Raw genomic sequence first — 24,485 nt, 5'->3', positions numbered from 1 at the left:
AGAGCATAACTAAGTTTGCTACAGACAAAGATTCTCTGACTATATGAGGAAAATAGAGAGAGACCCCTAAGGGGAAGTTGAGACACAGCAGTAGTTGGGGAAATGAAGACCATCATTTTTGAAAAATGTCATCAGAAGTTGCAAATCTCTTGCTGCTTAGTGAGAAAACACCCCCTTCCTTGATTTGCTATGCACTTAATCAGACATATGTCAACTTCCTTAGTGCTGATAACTTCTTTAAAGTATCAGATTGAGGGTCACATATTACTAAAGTAAATCCAGGAATTAGTAGCAAATCTGAAGGTGGAAGACAATATGGGTGAAAGGGATCATGAAGTTACAGATTTCATGATTCTAAGCCCTCGTCCAGACTAACCCGCGGCATCGGCGGGTTAAAATCGATTGCTCGGGGATCGATATATCGCGTCTAGTCTGGACGCGGTGTATCGATCCCCGAGCGCGCTTACATCGATTCCGGAACTCCATCAATCCGAACGGAGTTCCGGAATCGACGCGGAGAGCCGCGGACATCGATGGCGCCCCGTCCAGACTGGTGAGTATCTCGATTTTAGAAATTCGACTTCAGCTACGTTATTCCCGTAGCTGAAGTTGCGTATCTAAAATCGATTTTAATTCCTAGTCTGGACGTGGCCTAAGTAAAGGAAGGAGTGAAAGCAGCAGCAGGAGGACAATGGATTTTAAAAAAGAAGCAGATTTCAAACTCGGAGCTGACAGATAAGCTCCTATGTGAATAATATCAAAAGGGAAAAAGGAGTTCTGGACACCTGGCAGTTTCTCAAGAAGACAATATTAAACACACAACTACAGACTAATCTGATGCAAAGGAAAGATAGGAAGAATAGTAAAAAACCAATATTGCTCCACCAGGAGCTTCTTTAGTTACCTGAAAATCAAAAAGGAATCCTACAAAAACTGGAAACATGAACAAATTGCTAAAAAGGACTACAAAGAATAGCACAAGTATGTAGAAACAAAATCAGAAAGTATAAGGCACAAAATGAATTACACCTAGCAAGGAACATAAAAAACCCAATAAGACAATGTTTGTTAAATGCATTAGGAACAAGAGGATGACAAAGGCAAGTTGTCATAAACAGATAGTTAAGGGTTAATGTCTCTTTTACCTGTAAAGGGTTAACAAATAGGGAACCAAACACCTGACCAGGGGACCAATCAGGAGACAAGATACTTTCAAATCTCAGTGGAGGGAAGCCTTTGTTTGTGTTTTTTGGGTTTTGCTTTGTTCTCTCTGGGTCCTGGAAGGGACTAGACGTGCAACCAGGTTTCTTGCCAATCTCTCTGCTACAGTCTTTTATATATTCAGAATAGTGAGTATTAAGGAACAAGCGGTTATAGTCTTTTTAATTGATTTTCTTTATTTGCAAATGTGTATCTGGCTGGTAGAGTTTTAATGTGTATTTGGCTGAAAGTATTTTAAATTGTATTTCTGCTGGCGGAGGCTTTTTCTCCAGTTTTTATAAGCTGACAGACCCTGTAACTTTTACCATCTAAACTGCAGAGAACTTTTACTTTTTTTCTTTCTTTTTATTAAAAGTTTTGTGTTTAAGACCTGTTTTTCCCCTTGTTGAGTCTCAAGGGAATTGATTCTGTACTAAACAGGGAAGGAGAAGGGGGAATCCCTTTGTTTTAGATTCACGGAGCTTGAATCTGTATTGCCTCTGGGTGAGGGAGAAAGGGGAGGAGCGGGGAAGGGACATTCCTCCCTGTTTTAAGATTCAAGGAGTTTGAATCACAGTAATCTTCCAGGGTAACCCAGGGAGGGAAATCCTAGGAGAGGCAATGGTGAGGAAAGGGGTTTACTTTCCTTGTGTTAAGATCCAGGGGGTCTGGGTCTTAGGGGTCCTCAGGGAAGGTTTTGGGGGGGATCAGAGTGTATCAGGCACTGGAATTCCTGATTGGTGGCAGCTTATCAGATCTAAGCAGGTAATTAAGCTTAGAGGAATTCATGCTGGTACCCCAACTTTTGGACTCTAAGGTTCAGATTGGGGAAAGATACTATGACACAAGTGTAGGTCTCTGTGACAGGGCAACACTCTGTCCCAGTTTTCTGATGCCCCAGAACCTGCCCAGACCCACTTTTATCTTATGCATTGGCTGTATTTTATTCTAAACCTGTTCACAAACAAACACCGGTAGGGTACAATATCACAATTTTAACTTCCAGAGCCCTACCAAGGACTGAAAGAAGTAGGAGGAAAGGTGGTCACCCCTCTTCTCTCCAGGGAGCTCCTTCATTCAAGGCTCAGCTAGTCCTGTCCTACCTCCTGTAAGACTGCCTTACTGTCTTTTTATCAGGTTGTTCAGCTGAAGACTAATTAGTTCCTTCCCTCCACAGTCTCTTCCAATTCACTAATTATTCAATCAGCTCTTACTGGGGAACTAATTGAGGCTAGTGATCAGAGTGCTGACCCAGAACTCACAGGAGAGAACTTGAATAGAATGGTGACATGGAGACCTCAGAGCAGGACGGTGAGACAGCAGAAGAAAAATGTAGGGCTCTTGAATTAGAATGAAAACTTTGTGCTCCTAAAAAAATAGAAGCTTCAGGAAAATACCTTCCCAAAACACTGATTAAATACTTCCTTTAAATGTAAAGATATTGGCTCAGTTCTTCCAATACGGGAAGCTTTGGAGCCACCTGTTTCTCAGTCATTACGTTATTATTTCTAACGAGTAATATGTTGGTCTCAAAATATTCAATATATTTGACTCCCTCAGAGCTAAAAAAGGTCAGCCACATTCTCATTATCATGCATGGACATTCCAGCCATCGCAAGCATGTTCAATAAGCATCCATGGGCTATGGTCAAGAAGGGTTGAGAAAATGGGTCTAGCAGCCAGCAATAAACATTTCCCTTCTTTAGAGTGAAGCTCATTCATTTTGACTCCATTTTCAGGCTTTTGGCTCTGGCAATGGTTGAGTTTGATACTGTGTGGTCAGGGAGAGCTTTACAATTCCACAAATATTTATTTTTAGATCTTGCACATTTGAATTGTCACAGCAGTTTGGCAACTCTGTATTGGTGCCTCATTGCAGCGGGACTATCTAGCACCTGCAGTAGCAACCAATGACAGAGAGAGGGTAGAAATCCACCCATGTTTCTGGGTCAGGAAGACCACATGGTCCAATAGGGAGACCTAAAAAGTAAAGAGATCACAGAGATTCAGACCAAGAAAACCCTGCAGTGCAGAACTACGTGTGAAGTTTCATTTCTCTATTATGATACTATTGAAATGGTCTCTGCACATTTAATGGATGAGTTAGGCACCTGAAACCATACTAGAGATGACTTTTTTTCACATTTTTCTGTCTATTTTCAATGCATCCCAATGGAACAGTGAAGTACCAAGCTATGCACAAAGTCTCATGAGAGCTAATTGTGATCAGCTCCCAAGTGCTCACAAGAGACGCCGTTAAAAGCCAAGAGCCTTGGTCTGTTGAAGAGAGGCTCTTGTTGGAGGAGGAATCTTGACAGGGAATCAAGTCTTCTGGGAGATTCAAGGTTCTTGAGGGGGTAAAGAGACTTCTTGACAACTTTATAGGCACTTGGCCTCAGTATACTCTCTAGATCATTGGTGGGCAACCTGCAGCCCATGGGCCTCATGCGGCCTCTCAGGGTAATCCGCTGGTGTGCTGCGAGACAGTTTGTTTACATTGACAGTCCACAGGCATGGCCGCCCGCAGTGCCCAGTGGCCATGGTTCACCGTTCCCGGCCAATGGGAGCTGCATGTTTTCCAGAGAGTGTGGAAAATACATGGGTGCAGTGAAAAATGGACTGGAGGATAGATGAAGCAAGGAGAAAAGAATGATTAAAGAACTCCACTGCATCCTTTGATAGGGACATGCAACCCTAAGATTTCTTCACTTGCTACATCACTGCTCTAGAATGATGGCACTGCTATCACCACTCTTCCTTCCTGAGCTGTGACTTATTAGCAAGAGGTGTTCCTGTTGAGGGATACAGTGTGCTCCTTGCCCAGTGTTCCCTGCCCAGAACCGCTGCAAGGATGTTTCACGCCCTAGGTAAAACTTTTCCACCTTGCGCCCTCCCCGAGCCCTGTGGCAGCTCCCTGCTTCCCCCTTGCCCTGAGGCGCGCCCCCCTACAGCAGTTCCCCACCCTTCCCTCCACACTGAGGCGCCTCCTCTGCAGCAGCTTCCCCCCCCCGCCCGGGGAGCCGTGTGGCAGTTCTCCACCCCAGCTCACCTCTGCTCGGCCCCCTCCCCAAGCCCTGTGGCAGCTCCCCACCCCTCCCTCCGCCCTGAGGCACCTACCCCCCGGCCCACAGCAGTTCCCCCTCGGCCTGGGGAGCCGTGCAGCAGCTCCCTGCCCCAGCTCACCTCTGCTCCACCTCCTCCCCGAGCACGCTGTCACTGCTCCACTTCTCCCACCTCCCACGCTTGTGGTGCCAGTCAGCTGTTTGGCACTTCAAGCCTGGGAGGGAGAGAAGCAGAGCAGGGCAGAGTGCTCAGGGGAGGCGGCGGAGCGGAGGTGAGCTGGGGTGGGGAGTTCCCCTGCTTGCCACACACCCCCTCTTACTTGCTGCAGGCGGCCCTCCCTGTGCCCCTCTGCCCCAGCTCCCTCTGCCTAAATGCTGACGATGACCAGGGTGGCCAAAGATCCGGTTGCTGCCGAAGAAAATGCTGCTCCCCAAACACCAGCACCCTAGGCGACCACCTAGGTTACCTAATGGGTTGCACTAGCCCTGTCCCTGCCCCTGCTGGATGCATGAGTTAGGGACCGTGATGGGTAATGGAACTCAAGTCTCAGACAGCACTGCAAAGCTCAGCCCTTAAAACAAACTCACAGCATCCAAAAACAAAACAAAAAAATCTGGTGTACTTATGCTCAAAGCCATACATTTGGCACAGACTCAAGATGATAGTTTATAACTGACCAGTATGATTCAAAAAGAACCCATAATTTGTGTGTGCAGAAACGTTATAATTTCTGATTGTAGCAGGGTGGTCACCCCCCTCTGGCCCTGAAGGGGTTAAAGCAGCCCTGGAGAGGGCTGTGGCTGGGGAAAAGGAGTGAAAGCAGGAAAACTAGGCTGATTGAGGTAGCAGCCACAGGGGTGGCCAGCTCAGTTAGAGCCCAGCTGACTCTGATAAGAGGGCTGTGGGGCAGAAGTTGGAGGAGTCTCACTGTGGTGAGAAGGGCTAGCTGCCTGAGAGGAAGGTACCTGAACTGGAGCAGTGCTGGAGAATAGGGCAAGGGAGCTGGGGAGCTTTCAGCCTGGTAAAACCCTAGGCTGAAGGCCTATGAAAAGGTACTGGGGCTACAAAGGTGCAGCCTGGGACTAGGCAGAGGCAGCTGGTCCTAACCCCTTGCAAATGATGAGTGGCCATTACAGACTGCAGTCTGTCCCAGTGAGAGGGGGCTAGATAATGACTGGCAGTAGCCACTGAGGCAAGGTGGGTTTAGAGGGTTGGGGGTTCCCCAGGGAGGGGAGACTGAGCATGTGGAAGCACTGCAGTGGGCAGAACCCTGAGGTAAAGGGGCACTGGGGCTGAGATGGACACAGGGCCTGAGGCAAGCAAGATATCAGCCAGAAGAGGGTGCTGCGGAGGCTGAAGAGCTAATGCAGGAGAAATTGCTGAAAAGTATTGTTGAAAAATTGGTAACAAGGCTCTGGACACTTGACTCACATTGGACACCTATGCAAAGCCCATTTCTGAGCACAGGTTCAAAAAAAAAACAACCCACACGCCTGCAGAGCAGGTAGAACCAACAGGATGTGCACATAACAAACTTAAGTAGCTATAGGATCATCTTTTCTATCTTCAAGCTCCTGCTCTCTATGCCCCCCACTTCTCAAGTCACATTCACATCACTGTTCTGGATTGACTCGTATCTAATTTTGCATTGTAAGCTCTTCAGGGCAGAGACTGTCTTCTCAGCACCAAGAACACTATCAGGCAGTTGATTAACAAAACAAGTAGAGAGGCAGAAATAGCACTGCATGGGGTCATAGTGCATTTATCTGTTGATAACATGTTCAAAACCAGCCAAGGCTGGTAATGACCTAAAGTAGCTACTAGCTGTCTATTGTTTGGTAGCCTCTGACACGAGTTGGTGTTTTAGTACAGTTCTCTCCAGATATGTCCAGATCACAAATACCACCACATTTGCCACTAAGTCAAAGTGGTATCCTTGTAGACAGAAGGCAGACCAAGGATTGAACCAGCATGAAAACTAAACTCTCCTGTACCTAAAGCTGATCTCAGTAGACCAAGATTGAGACATATTGGCAGATTAGCAAAAGTTCAAAAAATCATGAGTCAGACTCCAAATAAATTATTTGCTCAAAAAAAAAAATTAAAACAAGTTTTGACCACCTTGTGCCCTTCTTGCCCAGTATGTGTGTGGGTGTGAGAGAGAATTACAGTGTTGTTAACTCTTCCAAGTTTATTGGGAAAGATTTAATGGAAAACTGGGCATCAGGATTCTTGGCTCAGCAGATTGTAGTCTAGTAACTACAAACAGTATAACCAAATGCAACACGCTCATCTTTGAGTCATCAGCCTGCAGTGAATTTGGGATATCTGGATATAAAAACATGAGCCTCTACCGCTTGAATTAAAGAAGCTCTCTTAGGAGTACTAGCAGAGTCAAACTGTTACATGTGGTTTTGTTACTAAACACAGAAGCACATTGCGTTAGTGTGGGTTACAGAAACACCTAATTTGGTATTTTCCTTGTGAAAAACTATGTGGCAAAGAAACTCAGATTTGGATTCTGTTCCTAGCTCCTTTGAAGTGATCTTAATTATCTTCTATTAAAATGGATGAATGATAGTTACTCTTCAGGGTATGAGATTGTGGCTTATAATAAGGTTTTGATGGATATTCAAATAGACAACGGACAGTGAGAATTAGGACTAGAACTCATGGTCTCTCAGGCATGGTGAAGTCTCTCGAGATTTTTGCTTTCCCAAAATTATGTGAAGGCTGGAGTTTTTGCATCATTGCAAGATTGCCTGCAGCCAGGGCCAAAATTGCATTAACATAGAAGTGTAGGACTGGAAGGGATATCAATACAGTGACCAGATGTCTAGATTTTAGAGGTACAGTCCTGATATTTGGAGCTTTCTGATATAAGTGCCAATTACCACCCCATGTCATGTCCTGATTTTTCATACTTGCTATCTAGTCACCCTAGATATCAATAGGTAGCCTAGTCCACTCCCATGCACTCAAGGCAGGACTGCATAATAACTAGACCATTCTTGACAGGCGTTTGTCTAACCTGTTCTTAAAAACCTCCAGTGAGGGAGATTCCACAACCTCCCTAGGCAATTTGTTCCAATGCTTAACTATCCTGATAGTTGGAAGTTTTTTCTAATGCCCAACCTAAATCGCCCTTGCTGCAATGTAAGCCCACTGCTTCTTGTCTTATCCTCAAAGGTTAACAAAAAGTAATTTTTCACCCACCTCCTTGTAACAACCTTTTATGTCCCTGAAAATTGTTATCATGTCCTTCCCCTCCCCTCTGTCATCTTTTCTCCAGATGAAGCAAACCCAAGTTTTTCGATCTTTCCTCATAGGTCATGTTTTCTAAACCTTTAATCATTTTTGTTGCTCTCCTCTGGACTTTCTCCAATTTGACCACATCTTTTTGTGAGTGTTGCTAAGGAAGTTTGCACTTCAGCTATCTGTGTAGCATTTGCTCTGAGGATAAATACAGGACTTCATACTTTAGCTAAAATCTTCATTTCTTTTCATCAAATCTAGTGATGTTTCTGAGTTGTTGGTGAACCTTTCCTTGTAAAGGTTAAGGGCTTAGGTCCTAGAATAGGCCCATTACCACTGAGAGCAGTTTTCTACACTGTATGCAGCATACATTCCTCCAGTTTCTCTGCTAGGCTTGTAGAAGCTGTTGAACCTATCAATATATCCCCTTAAGCACTACCTGGCAAAGTAAAGCAGTGGCCCTCACCTGCACCACATGAGGGTCCTGCCTCTCACAAGAGAGGACATTAAAAATAAAAACCCACCTCTAAGGCAAGGAAGTGCCATGTACTGTAGTAATACGACTTTGTCTTTATAGAGCATCTTCCATTTGAGACTCAAAGCTCCCTACAAACTAATGGATTAAGCCTCACATGGGATAGCAATAAATCAGTATTCACAAATGGCTAAACTGAGGCCCAGATAGACTAAGTGACTTGCAGTAAGTTATCACACAACACAGTATCAGATCAGGAATAAACCTAGCTTTCCTTTCCCCAACATCTATTCTTTAACCACTGCACCACATATGGCAAGTGACCCAGTCCAGGCACTCTTCCTTTAATGAAGGGATTACAGCCCATCTGAGACAGCAGCAGCATTCCAAGTTTAACATGATGCTCCTGGATGGGTCATCAGAAACAGGGATCAAATCCTGGGAACAACAGATCGAGGAGAATATGCCTCTACTTTCTAAGCTGAAAGATCCTGCCCTGTTAGTTCAACCCCCCATGTGATCAAGCCTCTGTGTGAGCAGGGGTTAAATATTTCCCTTAGCCAGAGAAGCTCACTACAAAGTTCAACCCAACTCATCTTCCACGATGGGACACCACTTATAACCCAATCCAGGTTGGTTAGTGGCAGTGGGAATTGAACCCAGGATTTCTGGATGTAGAAGAATGAGCCTCTGCTGCCCAAGCTAAAAGAGACTTTCGTTGCCCAAAGGCTATAGCAGATTCAGTGTGGCACAGAAGCTAGAGAGAGCCACACAGTGTGGTTTGCAAAAGAATATATTGTACATGCAGGGAATCATGTAAAAGCACTGTACTCCAAGGACTATATAATAAGTGTATCTGCACCACAAGGCAACCTCCACCATCACCAAGGGTGAAGAATGGTTGCATGCCAGCACCTGTATGCAATGCAACCCCCTTCTGCATCCCCAGACCTAGCTTAGAAGGGGCACCACCAAGAGTAACTACATGAATATTTAAGAAGAAATAAATCCAGGGCACATCTTGTACAGTTGCAAGAATTCAACAGACCTTCTCTGAAATAACCACTGAAGCTGTGCAATTTCCATGCCCATTTTGACAGCAGGAATTTAGGATCTGTACAATGCAGCAGGGGAGAACTCTTGCTGTTCCAATCCAGACTATGAAACGCAGCATCACTGTGGTGTAACTTGCCCAAAGATGTATTAAGAACTGCCTTTTTCTCTTAGGAGGGTAGATTGATAGTGTTATTTTTGTGGGTGAGGCTGTCTAGAGAAATGACGTTTAGCTCAGGAATAAGGTTAAACCTGTGGCCATTGTTTGTGTGCACAATTCAGTTTCACTTGACCCCTCTACTCATGTGAATTATGAGTCATGATTGCTAAGAAGATAGAATGAAGGCCTTGTCTTGTATTAGATATTTTATTATTCGTGTAGTCCCAGGTAGGACTACAGCCATAAGGAAAAATTAGTTACAGGTTCTGGAAAGCTTCAGACAGTTGGCAATTGCATTGCATTCCCCCTAGTAGACACTGTTCAGGTTGCTGTATTTTGAACCCACTATTGGATCCCACATCTTAGGATGGCTAGAGTCTGGGCTCTGCCTCAGTCTCTGGGGCTCAACCAGGACCACCTGGGGGCAGGGCAGGAAGTGGGGCAATTTGCCCCAGGCCCCACAGGGGCCCCATGATCCCTGGCCTGGCAGCAGTCTGGGTCTTCAGCAGCATTTTGGGGGCAGGGGGCCCTTCAGTGCTGCTAAACACATGGAGCAACTGAAGGGCCTCCTGCCACCAAAGACCCAGACTGCCGCCGGGTGAGTACAAGCACTGCAGCTCCCTTGCTTTGTCCGAGTCCCCCTGAATCCTCTGGGCAGCCCTGGGCTGAACAGGCACTTTCACAGTGTCAATCCTCTAGCATGCTTTCCTGAAAGATGGGACTCTGCAATCTAACTCCCTACACTCTGAAACTAGGGCCAGTTCTCCCAAGTGGCTCTTGCATGTTCCCAGAGCTCCACTGAAGCTGTGGACCCAAAAAATTACTGTATCCTCCTTCAGAAACTATGAGACAGTGAAAGCAAAGGGACACAGACTTTGCAAAGGAATTTCTAAACCAATCACACCTTAACACACACTTAGATGCACAAGAGATACACAGATTTAGGGAATAATGATAAACACCTGTAGACAAAACCTTTCTTCCAGTGACCAGAGAGCCCTTTGGGTTTCAGTCAGTGTCTTCTAGGGAGTCCAGGATTCTTTCATACCACTTACACAACCTTGTGTTCTGGTCTCTACTCAAATAGTCAGGGAGAGAGCCTTCCTTTTGTAAAAAGTTCCAGTCCCTCATCAGGTGATTCTCCTGAGTGGCTTCAAGTCACTCATCAGGTATTTTGTTGCTTTGGTTACAAGCCTACCTGAGACAGCTGCTGCCTTGGGGGCAGATAGCCAACACATTGTCCTGGGAATTTGAATGGAAGATCATCCAGGTTAACAGTTCCTGATTGCTCTCCATTGTTAGTCCTCTACAAACACCTTGTGGAAGCCCAATTCTAGAGGGAGGTTAAAAGGCAACAGTGAAAGTACAATGTACTTTGAAGTCAAAATGGTGTTCACAATACAAAATGGGATTTGTAGTTTGATATAGACATGTTGTCATGGAATTACAGGGGTGCACAATACCCCAGACTTTATATAGGTTCTTTGGGAGTACTGCTATTATTTGCGAGGCTCTTGGCTTAGCTTTTTATAAGGGTAAGCCTCGTGGCTACATTACTTCAAGATTGGGCTTTATGGGTTCAGCAAGCCTGTTGTTCACAGGGGTTTTACAGCAAGTCCAAATGAGTTCAAATTCCTGCTACAGATTTTACTCCTTCAGGGAGCAATGCAACCAGTAAGTGTCAGCAGCAACACCATAAACAAGTCAGCATTTATTAGTCAGCTGTAGCACAACATTTAAGAGTGCAGGTTTGAATGGTAAAGCAAAGCTTAAGTCAGTTTGCCCCACATATTGCCCCACTGTTCCATAGTCTCCTGGGATTCATCATCTTCGGTCTCCCTCTCACCCTGTGTATCTGCTTGGGTAGCCGGAAACTTAAAACACAGTCTGTTCACACCTGGCCCCTTTGTCCCAAGTTTTATCCCCTGCTGTCTTCCCATGTTCAGCTTGCCTTCCTTTCCCAGTCATTAAAAGCTAATGTTTGGTTGTTGGCACTTCTATTGTCTCTCTAGGACACTCCATTCATCTGTGTTGATTCCAGTCAGTTCTTGAGAATATAACCAGTTCCAAATCCGATCCAGACAGGCTCACATAACATACAGCCATGCCTCACTACCCTTCTCCCAGGGAGAAATTAACCCTTCAGACTCAATAGGTAGCAGTACAAGGTGAGTGGGAAAACTAAGTCATGCGTATTGTTCATAACAATATTACCAATATTTTCTCCACACATAGACAGACATAAACTAATCTGTCACACAGGTGAATAGGCCAGGTAGATCTGATTTTCTAGAGCCTGAACCAATGCCCACTGAAGTTAATGGGAGTTCTTCCATAGATTTCAATGGGGTTTGGATCAGGCTATTAGTATGTATTAGCTATAACAGTTGCTTGGTGTATTGTCTCTTTACAAGGTGGTACAAGGGCATATAACTAGGGTAGTGAAATACAATTAAGAAAGAGAAAAGGTGGGATGAATATTGGGGAAAAAATCCTGTCAGTGAGATTTATTAGGCTGTGGAACAGTCTCTCTAGGGAAGTAGTGGAAAGCCAGTCACTTGGGACATTTAAAATCAGACTAATCAAAGCACTGGAGAATATGCTCTAGGGAACATGCCTGCACTGACAGGCGGATGGACTACATGACCTAATACTGTCAGAAGCGGCCTGTCTGTATCAGGATTCAGAGGAGAAGACAGAACAAGTGATTTACTCTGACCCTTCTGAAGAGCCTCAGGAATTCCTGATTAAAGAAAAGCAGGTCTAAGAATTGTGCTTGAGGGTACAAATTCTGAGTGGCCAAGAAAATTTGCCTGTAAAACAGCCGGCAACTGTGAATGGGGTCACAGAGAGATCTTGAGGAGATTGTTGAAATCCTTTTTTAAAAACAACATACAGACACTTTTTTTCTTGTAACTCTTGCCAAATTCTGAAAGAAATGGTGAAGCATTTTAGATGACTGTGAGGAGGAGGAAAGGGATTGGACTGGAAAAACTTTGACTGTTTTGTAGGAATGTTTCTCTTCCCCCACTACCTTCTGAGGTTGTAGCAAAAGAGCAAGAACCCCTCACTGAGAAGGATCCCTGTCTATTTTTGAGGTCTTATTAATTAATATGAGTGGGAATTAAACACAGAGAAAAAAACCCAATAGTCCTTTGTCTGTGGACATTATCAGTCCTTTTGTGTTCTCTCTGCATGGAACTAAACATGACTTCAGGCTTTTCAGTTGTTAACGACCCACTTCCTCTATAAAATGTTTCTTCTCCCACCCAATCCCTCCCCAAACGTTACCATCTGTTGGCTGTTGAATGGCCTTTGTGAAAGGTGATTGTCATCTCAGCCCGGTTCCCAATGGACAAGTGCATACCTTATGAAAAGCCCCCTCGCAATTGGCACCCTTATTGGCAGTCTTAGCGTAAAGGTTCAAGAGTGGCTGAGTACTGAAACCAAATCCCTTTACATACACAGATGGTTCTGCCATCTCAGGGTTGAGATGTTAGCAGGGCAGTATGTGGAAGAAACCTGAACTATAACTGACAGGCTTTGCCTGCTCTGTTGATACAGAAGACTTCATGCCTCAGACCTATCATTCTGGCACCTTTCACCAGTGGTTAATTAACTAAAGAATTTTAAAGTAGTCACCCCTGAACATGGCTGTCACTTCACTGTCTCAAACAGAATTCACACTGCCTAAAAACAAACACACACAGAAGAACTATTCTAATAAATCATCTGCAATAAACGCCAGGGGTGGTAAAGGAAAATGACTCAAAGAACTTTTTCCTCATATAACCCATTAGCCATCTCCTGCTTATTATTTCTGTTTGAAGTTTCCCATAAACTCTGGAACTCATTAAGTTATGCAAAAATCAAGATTTGTTGTCCATTTACTAAAAGCTAGTGGTCTCCATCATACAGAGTTTTCACGACTGTTGCTGTTTTGATTTGAGCTACAGACATAAATAGGGTCATCTCCAGCCACAGAGGGTGGACAGTTTAGTTTACAGCACTGAGGTTAAGCATGTGACTAAGAGTGAAAAACAGAGGATCCTTTGTATACATCAGGAGTCCTGAGGCAACACAGAGAGGGAGAATGCTGACACAGATTTCAATAGGGAAAGAAAAGAGACTATTATAATTTTAGAGAGGAGAGAATTAAATCATTTAGGAGAAATCAAGGTTTAAAGACCTTTCATCTGGAACATTTATATTGACTTAATTTTGTTCCAGGGACAAACAGACATCAGGACCTCAAAATAACAAAAAGCAATACCTGTATCAGATGGGAAGGAAGTCTAAGTAGCAGCAAACACTCATCAGTAGCAAGTATTAAAATATAATAGCAAGTAGTTCAGTGCTAATAGCTATCATCCACTTTTTAATTCAAATACCTGTTGGAAGGAAGCATATTTGTTTTCATGCAGCATTTTAATGCTAATTAGCAATATGTGTATGTTTATATAAAGTCTGCACCATTTTCAGACATACCACCCACTTCATTCTCCAATCATGTGGGATTGTACATGTATTGAACGCACCCTAGCTTGTATTGGAAGCTCCTTGAGACAGGGACTTTGTTTGCCATTGTATGGCATTAAGCAAACTCCTACTGTTCAGCAAATATATGTATAATTATTCAAACAGAAACAGCTGTCCTGACCTGCCAGAAAGGAGGAAATTAATTGGCAAGTTGCCTCTGCTCCTCACCTCCGCTGGAAAACTTCTCAGCTTGGGTGATGCCCACAAAAGCACAGGGGCCAAGTCACTTCTGTTGCACATGGTTAAAAATGTCCCTGGCTGTTTGAATGCCACAATGCAGTTGAAGCTCTCCCATTTCAAGCCACTATTTCCCAGTCACTTAGGTCTGTCTCAAAAAGTGACTTTTTGCCCCCCTCCCCCCCCAACAAAAAAACAAATAAACATAAAAGGGACTTGTTGCTAGACTGGAAATGAAGGGAGTTTCTAAAGTATCTTTTAAATCCCGATCTATTTCTGAATGATTCGGATGTGTAAGCAGACAGAAGCTTGCTTTGGGCAGTGTTCATATACATCATGCTCAGCAAGGACCGGTACGTTTGCCATATATCAAGGTATTTAATTTTGAAATTTTCTGGATGTTTAATCACGGTCCACTAAGTGTAGTAGCTTCTTCACCTTAACTTCAGCAAAAGGAGGCACTGGAATTTAGTGCTTTATGTATCTGGTTGTGTAAGGCAAGGAGAACTTTGAGCATCAGAACAGTGCATTTATTATTATTTTATTTTATTTCAAAGGTAGGCCGAACACTTTTTAATAAACACTTTCCTGCAGCACTAACCCAGCTTAAACTATTTATCTTGTCACTAAAGCGTACCATTTAAAGTTAATGGTATGAAACTAAAAGACATTTTTTAAAAGCTGTTACTATGGTGCAAATACATCCTAGGAAGAACACATCATGATTGCCTCATCACGTTACAAGGAAGGGACAGTGGCTGGAAGCAGACTATGTGAGGGACTCTGCTCCTATCTAATTTTGATTAGTATGCACGTTTGAGTCTAGTCAGGATCTGAGGAGGAAATCGCCACCTTGTTGTTGAACCTAGTGGGAGTACTCCAATGCGTAAGAGCATGTTGGATTTGATTTTGGTGCTCAAGCCCATCATCTCTCTTCACCCCAGGTTCTAATGTATACAGTTAAAAAAACACCTCAGTTGGCTGCACTCATATGACTACAGGCTGTGATAGCATCTAATTTCATAACTTAAGCAAGGCTGGGTTTAGTCCTTTGGGAGATCTCCAAGGAAGGATTGTGTTCCAGCCATTTGTGCACCAGCCTATGTTTCCTGTTAGGTAAAAGCTCTTTCAGCTGTTCCAGCTACGTGTCAGTGCTAAGACCATACAGTTAGTTTTTAAAGGCCACATTTCATTTTAATAAAAGAATTATGAAAAAATTGAGGTTTTAATCATACAAGAGTCAGGAAATTCAGAGTTAATTCCCCCAGCTGCATCAATCTTACCTCTGTCCTCTTGTATGAATGTATTACAATAAGCTCTTTCATAATCACAAGACACTGGGCAGGGGACACATGTCTCAGCAAATCTAATACAATGAAAAGAAATTGTACTTTTTTCTATAATTTTAGATGTGCATGTTGCTTTTCATATTACTGCATACATCATGTGTTCATAGAATGAAAGGCCCTATTGTAATGCATACACCAAAACAAGGCAACATAACATTGGAGTAGGAACATTAACTCAGTTTCCTAGGCCTTTTGGAGATGAAAAACTCACTAATAACATTGCTTTAATGAAGTATATTAAAATTATTAAACACATACATTGTCCTGCCTGGACTGGTTACCATTATTCAATGGAAATATTTCCTCCAATCATTTACAGGAACTCAATAAAATTGAATTCCACAAAGGGGTACACGTCAGGGTCCTAAGTATAAGTGTGCATTTACTAGAGCAGTGAAATCAGGAATTTGACTTTGCAGCTGGCGGGGATGCATTACCATCTGGGATGACTTGGGGAATCTGTACAATTCATGGATGCTGTGAGATTATGAATTCTCTGTGTATCTTTACTAAGATGAAAACTCCATTTTAAAAGTGGTCCTTTGTCTTCTATTGTCTTTTCACCTCCATGTTGGACCAAAATTCCAACAGTGGTAGTGGCAAAGGCCTAACAAGAGAGGGTTGTTAAACCATGCTGGTCCCCAGTACTCAGAAAGGACAGAGGGCTGGTTTCTATGCTAGAGAAGGTTTCAGAGTCGTAGCCTTGTTAAGTCTGTATCAGCTAAAATGAGGAGACCTTGTGGCACCTTAGAGACTAACAAATTTATTTGGGCATAAGCTTTCGTGGCTAGAACCCACTTCATCAGATGCATGAAGTGAAAAAATACAAGAGCAGGTATAAATACATGAAAGAATGGGGGTTGCTTTACCAAGTGTTAGGTCAGGCTAACGAGATAAATCAATTAACAGCAGGATACCAAGGGAGGAAAAATAACTTTTGAAGTGGTAAGAGAGTGGCCCATTAGACAGTTGATAAGAAGGTGTGAGTAACAGTAGGGAGAAATTAGTAGTGGGGAAATTAAGTTTAGGTTTTGTAATGACCCAACCACTCCCAGTCTTTATTTAGGCCTAATCTGATGGTATCCAGTTTGCAAATTAATTCCAATTCTGCAGCTTCACGTTGGAGTCTGCTTTTGAAGTTTTTTTGTTGAAGAATTGCCACTTTTAGGTCTGTTATTGAGTGACCAGAGAGACTGAAGTGCTCTCCTACTGGTTTTTGAATGTTATGATTCCTGATGTCAGATTTGTGTCCATTTATTCTTTTGTGTAGACTGTCTGGTTTGGCCAATGTACATGGCAGAGAGGCATTGCTGGCACATGATGGCATATATCACATTGGTAGATGTGCAGGTGAACAAGCCTCAGATGGTGTGGCTGATGTGGTTAGTTCCTATGATGGTGTCCTTTGAATAGATAGATATATGGACAGAGTTGGCACTGGGGTTTGTAGCAGGGTTTGGTTCCTGGGTTAGTGTTTTTGTTGTGTGGTGTGTAGTTGTTGGTGAGTATTTGCTTCAGGTTGGGGGATTGTCTGTAGGTGAGGACTGGCCTGTCTCCCAAGGTCTGTGAGAGTGAGGTATCGTCCTTCAGGATAGGTTGTAGATCATTGATGATGCGCTTGAGAGGTTTTAGTTGGGGGCTGTAGGTGACGGCTAGTGGCGTTCTGTTACATCATCATAGGACCTAACCACATCAGCCACACCATCTGGGGCCCATTCTCGTGCATATCTACCAATGTGATATATGCCATCATGTGCTAGCAATGCCCCTCTGCCACGTATGTTGGCCAAACCAGACAGTTTATGCAGAAGAATAAATGGACACAAGTCTGATATCAGATTAGGCCTGAATAAAGACTGGGGGTGGGTGGGTCATTACAAAACCTAAACTTAACCTCCATCCTTTCATGTATTTATACCTGCTCCTGTATTTTTCGCTTCATGCATCTGATGAAGTGGGTTCTAGACCATGAAAACTTATGCCCAAATACATTTTTTAGTCTCTAAGGTGCCACAAGGACTCCTAGTTGTTTATGCTAGAGAACTGATTTGTCAGGGTAAGGTCACCTTGGCAACAAAGCCACCTGGCAGGGGTCTGTGATCACCTGGGGAAGCTGAGCAGGACATCTGATAAAGGAGGCTAAAAAGTTCTAAGAGTGCAAGAGCTGCTTTACTCTGTAGCCATTTTTCTCCTGTTTAAGAGGAGTGAGAAGCAACTCAACAATATGTAGGGGCCTGATGAGACAGTCTCTCCTACAGCCTAAACACAGTTAGTCCCCCAAGGGAAGGGTGAAGTAGTGAGGAGCATTGCATTTAGAATGTTTGTTTTCTAAATAATCTATACTCTGTATATTTCTCAGGTGATTAAGTAAATAATGTGTTAGATTCTGGTCAAAGTGTGTGTGTGTGTTGTATGCTTCACAACTACCAAGTTTCTCCTGAGAGAGTTAAATGATAACCCAGAAGGCACTTGCTTTTGGTGGGCTTCCAAAAGCAGGTGCATAAGCTACAAAAGAGTCTGAAGGGTCAGCACTCTAGGCAACTGAATACCCGTGTTCCAGCTCTCAAGTTGGGGTACTAGAGAAAGGGCCTATACCTCAAGTATGTGTCTAAGGGCTGGTCCACACTACGGGGGGAGGGGGGGGAAATCGATCTTAGATACGCAACTTCAGCTACGTGAATAACGTAGCTGAAGTCAAATATCTAAGATCGGAATACTCACCCGTCCACACCGCGCGGGATCGATGTTCGCGGCTCTCCCTGTCGATTCCAGAATTCCGTTGGGGTTGATGGAGTTCCAGAATCGATATAAGCGCGCTCGGGGATCGATATATCGCGTCTAGATGAGATGCGATATATCGATCCCCGAGCAATCGATTTTAACCCGCCGATACGGCGGGTAGTCTGGACGTAGCCTAAGGCAGTGAGTCTCAAACTTTTGTACGTGACTCTTTGTCTCTGAGTGCAACCCCCCCTCTTATGAATTATAAACACTTTTAAATATATTTAACATCGTTATAAATGCAGGAGGCAAAGTGGGGTTTGGGGTGGAAGCTGACAGCTCACGACCCCCCCCCCCATCTAATAACCTCACAATTTCCTGAGGGGTTCCAACCCCCAGTTTGAGAACCCCTGGCCTAGGGGCAGTGGCTGAGCTCCAGTCAAGCTCTGGAGACAGACACCCAGGCGGCTGGAGGCTGTTCCCTCACAGCAGTCTAGGGAGTAGCCAAAGAAGGGCGCTCAGCTACGACTGGTGACACCATCTCATTCTCCAGAGCCACAGCTCATTTGCATAAAATATAATTAGTAGTAGTATAGACCTGCATCTTCCTTGGTTAACAAATGTAATTGCATTCATCATCAATAAAAGCCTGCAGCTGATCAACTTTGAAGGAGCTTGCATAGGAAGAGCAGGTAAACAGCTGCCAGAAGCCACATTTTAAGTGTCTGGAGGCAGCACATTGTTACCTGTGTTAAGATACAATTTTCAACTTTGTGCATGGAAAGGGAAAGTTTAGACGTGCAGCTTCAGTTACCAACAGCCTTGTAAAGCCCAGTTTACTATGGTAAGAATACAGTCTCAAAAGCTTTATATTTTATGTATTTGATTATTCAGTCACCAGTGGGTTGGGAAATACTCTTTTTTTCTGTGCAGAGATAGAGTATTAAAGGAAAATCTTGACTTCGTTGCAGAGGTTGGTAAAGACTAGGTAATAGAGAGTATAGAGATGGATCTATCAGCCATTTACAGAGTTTACCAACCGAAGTTGTACTTCCATATTATTTTACTAAATTACAGAACTATTGGTCAGTTTGTGAAGGTTCAAGTCACTAGGATGGAGTGTCATACAGCCATTAAACCATACAAAAAGCAAGAACAGAATACATAGCATTTAACAATTTTATTAAAAATTGTACCAGTTATTAGAAAAAAATTCCAAGTATTAAAAAGCACCAGAAAGAAAGCACAAAGCAAATATACTGCACAGATACAAAAAAGGAGCTCCTCCCAGTCATCATCACTACAGGCAGGAGTCCTGGAGGCACACAGCCAAGATAAACAAAATGCTACATTCTCACTGGGTCTCAGTCCATGGCAGAGAGGGCGTGTGCACTTCAGGACTAGTCTAGACAAAGATTTCACAGGAGAGCATCGGCTGTACTTCTTCAGCTGGGAGAACATAAGATGCATTCGGTAGGGACACTCTCCATGAAAGTGTAAGAGTATTTTTAACAATACATTGAGAACCTCTCTCCCTCTCACCCCTTCAATTCTCCATAGGCAGCCACTGGAGGCAATTAATTACTCCAAAGTTTAAAAATGAAACATCTCTGACAAGAGTAGAAAAGTCCAAGGGGAGATGAAGCTGCACATCAAAATATCTATGAATACTGCTCACCTATGGATCTTTAGAGAGAAATGCAGAGCAGATCTGAATACATTTCTGATACCACAGAAGGAAAGGAAGAGGATTTGGAAAAGAGATACATGCCCAAGTTGGGAGGAGAGGGGTTGTTTGTTTGTTTTAAGTAGTCTAAGTTTGGGCACCAAAAGTCCATATTTAGTGTCAGGATTTTCAAAAGCACCTAACTCTCTTAGGGGCCTTTGAAAATCCCCCATTAGGAGCCTAACTTTAAGCACACATTTAGTAAGATCTTGGCCATGTTTGTCTTCTTACATCATGTGACTACAACATATCAGTGAGAAGGAAGAAGTGTTACATCCCCTTGCTACCCTCTACTTTTCCTCACATAGTAGTTTGACCAAACTGGAGTGGTCTTCTGAGGGGTGCAGGCCTAAAGTTGTCTCCCTGGAGCTGAGGAGTCTGTGGCGATGCTCTCCTGGGGCTGAATCCACACATCAGGGAGACTCCACTTGATTTTTAAAGATAACTTTGTACATGCACAATCTTCTTAATAAAATTTAAAACAGTTTAAAGATCTACACTTCCCACACCCTCCCTCCATTCCCCAAAGGCAGCAAATAGTCTGAAGACAGAACTGGAAAATGGCTTTTAAAAAACTCTACAGACTTAATTCACTTCCCAGAAACCAACTTCCAGCATGGTATTCATAGGAAGAGACCCTCCCTTCTGTGGGGGAAGATGGTGGGAGGTGAGGAAGAAAGAAGGGGGGAGATGTCAGACTGCCTTTTTATGTAAACACACAGACAGACACACAATTACATTCCAGTGCATTTGATGTGTTAGTTCTTACCCATAAGGAAAAGCAGAAAAAGACCAAAGTTGTGTACTACCTGTGTGAACATGCACAAACCAAAGAAACAATGATCATAAGAGTTTTTAGGAACTGTAAGAGATCTTGAACAATCTCTCACCATTTCCTTGAGGTATTTTTTTCTTTCTGAAAGAAATCAAAAGCAACAGGAAGGTGTTGGGTTGTTTGTTTGTTTTGTTTTTTTTAAATGACCATAAATGCCAAATTTAAAAACAATATTATTTGGAATGATTATGAATAGCTTTGCTGTCAACTCTTAATACTCTGTAGGACTTGACCCACATGCAGAACTCCCAATAGTGTGAATGGGCATTGCAGAGATGAATTAAGGGCATTATATCCTGTCAAGGTTGCTCATAGTAATTAATATGAGCCTTCCCTTTAACCAAAGTAGGGTGGTTAGTAAAACCACCCCTTGAATGTACCTGATATGTTCCAATATTACCACTTCTATAGCTTCACTGGAAAGCATAGTAGGTGCTACTGAGAATCAACAAAGGAAGGGTTAAAGTGAATCAAAAAAAGTGACTTTGCAGAGTTTAGGCATCAGGTTGCAGCAACTGCCTAGAGTCTTTGTTTTACCTCCAGCTAGTTTATTAGAATTCAGAACCTGTAATTTCCCAAAGGGAGGTGGCAACCTTCCTCCTCTCTCCGTGAGCCAAATTCATCTGTAGTATCTCTTCATTGACTGCAATGAAATTACACTGGTATGAAGTAGCCTCAAGGTGTCTAAATCAGGTCACATCTCAGATGGCTTTTATTCAACCTCGGTTCGAGCCCGAAGGAGCAAAGGCAGCTAGTTACTCCTAGTCGACAGTGAAAGTAAACAAGTCTTCACAAGTGACCCTTCCTAACAGAGGTTGGGCTTCCTCTTCCTCATCCAGCTGTGGATATAGGCAAAACTTAAAAAGGAAAGCCTAAACCGAACATTTAACTCAAGGGCCAGTCTCCAAAAACACTGACAGTGTGACAAGTATTAAGCTAAGCTTCAGTTGGCAGCAGAAGACAGGCAGACTTGGTACAATAGGAAAATTGGAATAGAATACCTAGAGAAACCAACGAAACAGTAGCAGTTAATACACACAGTAAGTTACACAGAAGTCCACTGCTAGCAGAGACGATCAGCACCTTGGGAGAAGCCTTCAGTCCCACATCCATTTCCAATGTCAGCTCTTTCTGTTGGAAGTCCATTCCCTTGTCTACCTCCACCTTATCCTAGCTATGGCAGTTTGCAACTAACCTTGGGCAGTCACTTTGTAATTACTGGCTCAGCTTTCATGAATTGCAGGAAACAGAGTAAGACTAACACCCACTAGCAACAGGCTCACTAGATCCAGGTAAGGTTTAGGTTACAAGAGAGAGGTTTGAAGAGGCAGGAAGGAGAGAGACAGAAATAAATTCTCTCCTCTCTCAAGTCAAGAATGTCAGGGTCAGAAGCCATTTTGGTCATCTGGAAAGAGAGAGACTTCAAACACGGTAGGTATTGTCAGCTGAAACTCAAGTTGTCTTGTCTGTTGCCCATTAAACTAAAAGTAACTTTAGGAGAAAGCCAACTGTTCTCTAAATTGCTAGAGACTCTTCACTAGTGTTTGAGTATCACAGAAAAGGAGCTAAAACTGAAATCCCACCCCTTCACTCAGGCAAACTACCAATTAAATCATTCAAGAATTGCCCCTCCCCTCACCAGATTTAGACCTTGCTAATTGAAAATACTTCCCTAACCCATCCACATACAATATTTCTAACTGTGCTCAGACTGTAATAAGCACTTTGAGGGGAGGATTTTCTCAACAGAAGTACATACTGAAGTGGGCCTTGCCTAGACAAACAGTGCACAGACAAAGTGCATGTGCTGCTAAACTATACTGTAGAAATTTAAGGGAGGCTGATAGTAGCCCTACCCTCCCTACTTATCTGGAGGCAACAGAACCATATGGTTGGGCAAAGGAAGGGGACAAATCTAGATAACAATCCATTATTTCCTGAAGATGCGCTGTCAAGTAGTGACGAAATCCTGTTCCCTTTGAAGTCAATAGCAAAATTCCCCTGGACATCAAAGGAGTAGATTAAGATCCTTAGATTTAGGGTGGATAGAACCCTGGTTCCTTTGTTAAAGAAAAACATCAGTAAAAACGAGGAGGTCTTGTGGCACCTTAGAGACTAAAATTTATTTGGGCATAAGCTATAACCCACTTCATCAGATGAATGGAGTGGAAAATACAGTGAGCAGGGGTGTGTGTGTGTGTATATATATATATATATATATAAATATATATACACACACACACACACACACACACACACACAGCGCACATGCAATGATGGGAGTTGCCTTACTAAGTGGGGGGTCAATGCTAATAAGGCGAATTCAATTAGGGTGGATGTGGCCCATTCCCAACAGTTGATAAGAAGGTGTGAGTAGCCGAGGGACAATTATTTTTTGCAGTGACCCAGTCTTTATTCAGGCCTAATTTGATGGTCAAGTTTGCAAATTAATTCTAGTTCTGCAGTTTCTCCTTGTAGTCTGTTTTTGAAGTTTTTTTGTTGAAGAATGGCCACTTTTAAGTCTGTTACTGAGTGTCCAGGGAAACTGAAGTGTTCTCCTACTGGTTTTTGAATATTACAGTTCTTGATGTCTGATTTGTGTCCATTTATTCTTTTGTGTAGAGACTGTCCAGTTTGACCTATGTATGTGGCAAAGGGGCATTGCTTGTACATGATGATATATCATATTGATAGATGTGCAGGTGAATGAGCCCCTGATGGTGTGGCACCATCAAATTAGGCCTGCATAAAGACTGGGAGTGGTTGGGTCACTACAAAAAATAATTTTCCTTCTGTTGATACTCACACCTTTTTGTCAAGTGTTGGGAATGGGCCACATCCACCCTAACAGAATTGGCCTCGTTAGCACTGACCCCCCACTTGATAAGGCAACTCCCATCTTTTCATGTGCTGTATATTTTTACCTGCCTACTGTACTTTCCACTCCATGCATCTGCTGAAGTGGGTTATAGCCCACGAAAGCTTATGCCCAAATAAATTTGTTAATCTCTAAGGTGTTACAAGGACTCCTGGTTGTTTTTACTGATACAGACTAACACAGCTACCCCTCAAAAACATCAGTGGTTGTCAAACCTCTTGTTAACGGCAGCAGCACGCATACAGGAGTCAGACTTTGTCTAGGACTAGTCTTGTAAATACAGTGAAGTCTTGTTTATATTCCAGCCTTCACTGCAAATACAGGAACAAGTGGATTCCAACTTAAGACCTTAGAATAGACAGTTTTGATAAATCCACTGCTAGCAGTGGACATTATGGCCAGGTAAGGCTCCATCTCTCTGTGAGCCAAACAATTCTGTACAGTTAGATGGTCTACAAAACTATTTCAGCCATTTATTCCCCCCACTAAGAAGGGTGCTATTACAGAATAAGCTAGTGAGGGCAGACCATCATCAAGTACCTATATCAAACTTGCTTTTTCATCTTACACTTCTATCACGGTTGGCTGAGCAGTCCAGGGAGACTTATTTGCTTTGGGGTTTAACTGACCAGGCTGGAATTTAAGGAAGAAAGATGACACTAGTTTGATTTCTTGATATGGTGATGAAGTAGTGTTCTAAAGTCAGATGGACTTGCCTAATCTTTGCACACTTCAGAAGGCTGTTATTAATCTGACCCCTCTGTGATGGGATGAAAGGATTTCAGCCAATCAGTAGGGAAAGGAGTGTGCATTACCTATGTCTGCACCATACTGGCTGACAGCTTTGTTTAATTCCTTCCCCACTGCAACCTCTAAAACTCCATACCCATCTCCCTCAGAGTTTCCTTGACAAGCCTACACCTCATGAGCGGTGGGTATAATAGGCCTCCCATGGCGCTGCCACGGCCACCAGACCCCTGCTTGCGGGGTTTGGTGGCTAAGATTTTGCTTTATTATGCCCCATGCAGGTTCCGGTGTGGTTGAGGAGGCAGTA

General features: G+C 43.3%; 1 protein-coding gene across 1 annotated transcript in view; it reads right to left on the bottom strand.

Moving 5' to 3' along the window:
* The window catches only part of FSIP1 (fibrous sheath interacting protein 1), a 597,082-nt gene that overhangs the window by 445,454 nt on the left and 127,143 nt on the right, over positions 1-24,485 (bottom strand). The window lies entirely within an intron of this gene.

Source organism: Gopherus flavomarginatus, chromosome 5, assembly GCF_025201925.1.
Source record: "Gopherus flavomarginatus isolate rGopFla2 chromosome 5, rGopFla2.mat.asm, whole genome shotgun sequence".
Taxonomy (NCBI): domain Eukaryota; kingdom Metazoa; phylum Chordata; order Testudines; family Testudinidae; genus Gopherus; species Gopherus flavomarginatus.
This window is presented reverse-complemented; position numbering and strand designations above follow the sequence as displayed.